The sequence below is a fragment of the Solea senegalensis genome, linkage group LG17 (genome assembly GCF_019176455.1).
Source record: "Solea senegalensis isolate Sse05_10M linkage group LG17, IFAPA_SoseM_1, whole genome shotgun sequence".
Classification (NCBI taxonomy): domain Eukaryota; kingdom Metazoa; phylum Chordata; class Actinopteri; order Pleuronectiformes; family Soleidae; genus Solea; species Solea senegalensis.
The window spans coordinates 3,893,134-3,899,156 of NC_058037.1; positions in this window are offsets into that span (position 1 = coordinate 3,893,134).

Below are 6,023 nucleotides of genomic sequence, written 5' to 3' on the forward strand. Positions count from 1 at the left end.
CGGTGACTCTGTAAAGACAACAACACAACGACGGGCCTGCAGGTTAATGTGACGTGAAATGCAGCAGAATTTTTTATTATTTATGAGAAAATGCGTTTAAATACTGGAGCTTAAATATATAACACACAAATACATTTATTTATTTACCTTTTCATATTTTTGTTAATGTATACTTTATGGTCTTAAAGCAAACACTTTTTGTTGTGCTGCTTGACAAATACAGTGTCATTGTATAAGATTTTAAAAAATATAGAGCATTTTCATACGGTAAGATAAACTATCAAACACTATGTAGAAAGGATTAATACATAGTTGTTATAGAATTTTGCTTTAGTGGCGTTCATGTTGGCTCATTTTTGTATAAAAACAGCAGCAGTTACATGTGATCATGTGCTCTCATAAGAATCATAACAACAAAACCCACTTGTAATAACATTATTAAATAAAAATGAATAGCATCAGTAATAACTTTTCAACAATATACTTTAATACTCTTATACTTTAATACTTTTTATCCTTCTTAATGAGTTTGCGTTGGTACATTTGTATTAGCTATTAATCATCAATTCATTACCACCCTGACAGTGTTTTTGAACTAATAATCCGTTAACTTCACATTTGTGTTGATGTGTTTACCACAGAGCCATAACCAGCCATTTCATAAACATAATGCTCCAATTGTTTAACAAGTATTCGGCTGACTCATGCTTAACCTGACTCAATTCAAATGCTGCTGCTTTTTACTGCCTGTGCTTGTTTACATGTGTACATGATATTTAGGGAGTACCGCAGTACTTATACTCACTATTGTATCCCTTTTGTGTACAGTTTGTACAGTAGCCCGATATGGACATATCAAATACAGGCTCTATAGTATCAAATACATACTATGTTACTATACTATGTAATATACACTTGCACCCTTAAATGCCATTTAATTCTTCACACTGCTCCTTTAAGCAAAATGACCTAGTCATTCCTATAATGCCGGAAGTTCAGTGGAGAAAGCAATGTATATTTTTAGGTGGTACATGTGCTAAGTTATACATGTAATGCAAATTTTTTTCATTTGTTTATGTATGTGCACACAGCGCATACACAGGTTTTTGTCGATATTATATTATAATATTTTAAAATCTGAACATAGTCATTAGTAATAACACTACAATACAGGCTGGTTTGAAAAAAGAAAATCAATTCTTAGATCTTAGATAATTTGGATCCATCTGGATTGTATGTGTTAAGGCTTTAAATAGACATCCTCAGCTAAATTGTACATGTTATTTAACCACATAAATATTTACAGCAGATATCTTCATAAATGCGCTCCCTGCTGCTTTATAGATGTTGAATCTGCCCTGACGCTTCAATCAGATTACAGTCAAATCGCTGTCGTGACTGGCTCTCCACAGACGTGTGAACAAACGCTTTAATGGTATGCTTGGTACAATGACTAAGGACTGATATTTGGGAGAGGAAGGAGAGAGAGGGACAGAGAGAGAGAGGCAGATTTTAGTGCTGAGTCACAGCACGGCTGCCGCTGCTGCTGCAGCACCCTCCCCCACACTGAAGCTCACAGCCTGGCTGACTGTTTTCATCGCTCATCCTACCCTCTCCATACACACACACACACATATATAAACACTGTATTTATACACCTCTCTGTGCATCCAGTCATATGGAGAGTGTTCACTGTCTCACTTAATTGTTAATGTCCTTCCTCTGTCTGTGTGGATGCTTGTCCTATCTGGATCTCTCACGACTCCTTTGGTGTTTTCGGCTCCAACTTTTCTTTCCGCTCTGTCATTCCTTCACATATCAACCTTTGTCCTCTTCTCCTCCCTCACTTCCTTCAGCCGTCCACCTTCTCCCTGTTAACTTTGATTAAGACTGGAATCAGTCAAAGTGGAGGGAAGGCTTCAGGGTGTGTGAGCTTGTCTGTTACAGGGCTGATAATGCTGCGGCTAATCTTCTTCTCCACTTGCTGTGTTTTGCTCTTTGACCGTCAGATGAAGCATTGCTGAAGCCAGGCTCTCCATCCCGTGGCCTCCCTAGACACTTCACACAGGCACACACACACGCACACACACACACACACGCTCTTGCTGCAAATATCACTCTGACTTCAAAGGGCTCTTCTGGAAACTTAGCCAGTCTCTTTAATCTCTGCTCAGTGCTAAGATTCAGAAAGGTTGAATGGATGAAAATAGAAGTAAAAGTAAAGGAAGTATGAGTGGGTAAATATATTATTCTTTCAATGACTCAGTGCTCAGCTCACTTTTGAAAAATCTCACCATGTGATGGAAGCATTATTCTCCCCAAATGCTGAAGTACTAGGACAGACGAAGTATTAACCTGCAGTGAGGAGAGACTCGCGTTGTCTAACCTGACTCTCCTCTGCAGTAGATGCAGTGTGAACGAACAGCAGCACTGGGGGGATGTTTCCGGCAACTGGCTGACTGCCTGGGTCACATGACTTCATGACCTTGTCAGACAAAAATATATTTATATTCATTTTTACATTATAAAATATTTCACTTTTAATTAGTTCAAATCATGAATGGGATTAACCTTAATAGAGGTAAAAGAGTAATTTTCTCTCTTTCTTTCTTTAACAAATCTGGTATTCTGGGAGTAAGACAAAGGAGTTGAATATGCACTGAAGGCATATTCAAGTATTTCTTGCTGTCGATTAGAATAAAGCATAAATCCCTCAACAATGAATGAACAACTGCATAATATTATTGATAATACAACTAGGGCCTGTTATTTGGGAGGTTTTATGCTACAGTGCATTCTGGTAAACAGTAGTAACAAATCAAGACATGAATCAAGAATGCAATGTTTCCATTTTTTTCAGGTGGAGATGAAAACAGAGCAAAAAGAAAACATGAACATCAGTTAGCGGAGATGTGACTGCAAATGATTTAATTAGTTTGCTTCATATTTGCGTCATGTGTCGTCATCATATATAAATATCCGTTTGCTAATTGGTTTACAAAAGTAATTTTAAAGGTGACAGGATGTTGTGTCTGCTGCCCCCAGGTGGTCAAACCTTTTTTTTAGAATGAAGGAATTTACCACTTTAGTAATGGCAACAATAACTACTTGTATAGTTAATACCTTTATTAGGCTATTTTAATTTAGTTGTGTTTAATAAGTGATGTGCAGAAGCTGTAAAGCTAATTATGTCATTGCAGCACAGGGGGAGACACATGGATCATACCATTAACACGGGGGGAGGACCAGTGGCTAATGTTTGTGTCCTATTAGCCTCTTGCACATATAGACGTGTGTTTATTTGTGGTCTTATACGCCACAGATCTATCAATATAGTTTTTGAGACCTGAAACGTACCATTTTTTAATAGTTATTCCTTGTAGAATGTGTTTTGCATCACTGGACTGTCTTGCATTATTTAAAAGCTAAGGGTTTGTCAGCTTGACTTGCAAATTAGTTTTGGTTTCAAGTCGGAGAGTTAGTGTCCCACCATGATGCAAAGACGCTCTCTGGTAGACACGGCGGTCCAGAAACTGAGATTCTGCTCCATGTTGACATGATTGCATCACATCATTTCCACAGATTTATCTTGCTGTCAGTCTCCTGTTTCTGCCACATCCCATAGGTGTTACACTGCATTCAGTTCTGGTGACTGTGTAGGCTGCTAAAGTTCACTAAACACTTCACCCACTTCACTCACATTTCTGTTTTTGGCTGACAGGAGTGGAATCGGATGTGTCGTTCTGTCAGAACTCCACATCCTGGATCTGCAGGAATTTATGCAATCGACTCCCTTTCCCATAGATAGCTTTACCATTAGACTCTAACGTTTATTCCAGCTAATCTCATTTGAGCATGTGTTTGCTCTTGATTATAACTTAATTATCTGTCATTACCCTGGTTAAAATGTGGCCCATGATCAGAGCAATCATGTCCTTGTTCTCAGAGGTGGAAAGTAATAAATTACGTTCACTCAAGTTACTGTAATTTAGTATTTTTTTTTGTGTACTATTTAACTGTTTTTTTTGGAAGTATTGTATTTTATCATTTTAATTTTATCAAAATAGTGGTACTTAAAATATTTCAGTACTCTTTCCGCCTCTGCTTGTTCTTAAGGGTCATTTATTCCATCAAAAAATACATATTAGAATGAAATGATATGCTTTGTGTTATGCATGTCCACTATTGTTGATTCTTGGGTCCATAGAGGATCGTGGACCTCGGAGTGGAAACCCTCTCTAAAGTAATGTGATCCTGCATGGTTTCTGTTCCTTTCATCAAACTGAGTCACAATTCTCCACTTCCATCTATTCCTAATTTGCTTTGTTGTTCCTCTGTAAAAAATGTTTTCGAGGGGAATGAATGAATGATTTGTAGATTAATTCTCCTCACATGCACACACACACACATGTCCATTCTTTCCTCACAGACGTTCATGGAGTGTGTGCACACCCGCTCCCTCCCTCCGCTTCTCCCCCGGCTTTCCTCGCCAAATAGATTTTTCATGCAGAGTTATCATTATCACTAATTTAGGAGACAGGTTCGCTTCAGAGCAATTGAAGACACATTTGTTACGATGCCAAGCAGAGGCAGCTGCTGGAGGAGAAGAGAGGGGGACATTCCCATCCTGCCGAGTCCACAGACCGTCCAGTGTGGACGTGCTGAGAAAACATCATCTCATTTGTCATGTAGGAAGACTGTAAACTTTTGACTACATCATTGTATGTTTTGGTCTTTACATGTGACTTGTGAATAATGACAATGACTGTATATATCACCATCCTTGTTGTTTAATACCCAGGTGGTGACTCGTCTGTCCATGGGAGAATCTGTACTTCACAGCAGGCCAGTAAATATATTCTATATTCTGTGTGCATGAAAAATATGCTGATATGCTAATTATTAGACAGCAAACAACTAACTTGCTATCGAAGTAGCTCCATAGATTTGTCAAAAGTCTGGGCAAAAATGAGTGAGTTGTTCATGTGCATTTTCTGTATTGAACTGTCTATTATTGGAGGAATGTGCATGAGTGATTATAGGACTGGTGCTGTCAATTAGGTACAGTTCACCATTTTAGGATGTAAAGATATGTCATGTTTTAGTTGAGTCCATATCAATAATGGCTCCACATTTGCCCAATTAGTAATCCATCCTTGGTCACTACAGTCACTATAATATCAGTGAAATGTGATTATTCACTAGTTAAACACATCTACAACATGTCAGATGGCATGTAAAGGTCTCATTCTATGATGTGAGATTTAAAAGGATTATACACTGATACCAGAGGTCTCAGACTGCCGGCCCTTCAAGATTTTTTGTATCAATATATTCATTTTGCATCATAAATTAATTTCACTGTGAACAATATATTGTTTACTTTGAAATTCTCTGAAATATCATAACATATTTTTATTCCAATACCACCATGGAATACTGTTTAATACATTTAAACACATGTTGCCCACCCCTCCTAACCAGACTTGATGCTCAGTGGCCCGCAGGTCATTTCAGTTTGAGACCCCTAATTTATACAGAAGTGTGTATGGTAAGTATATTCAATATACACACACATGCTCTTAAATGTTGAATACTAGTTGTGTCCCATAGCTTAAACAGTGATATTTGGTAACTTTTGTGACTGATGTACTCCTTTGATTCAGTTTTGTAATGAAGTAGTTGCAAATGACAAGAAGCAGTTGCTTCAATCTGAGATTATACAAAGAGATCTTATAAAGAAAATATGATAGTCATGAATAATCTGCATAATAGTGTGGCTTTGATGCAACATGAAAACAAACGGCACTGTAGCAGTGTTTCCAAACATCTGAAATATTCAGGTGTTGTGTTGTGTCATGCAGCTGCCCATTGTAACAAACTCTTTCTGAAGTCCATCTCTCTCCCCCCTCTCTCTCTCCCTCTCTCTCTTTTGACTACTATCTATTAAAAGCTGCTGCTGACGTCAAAAGTGTCCGCCATCTTTGACGAGAGCTGCACTGCCACCCCCACCCCCCCCTGAC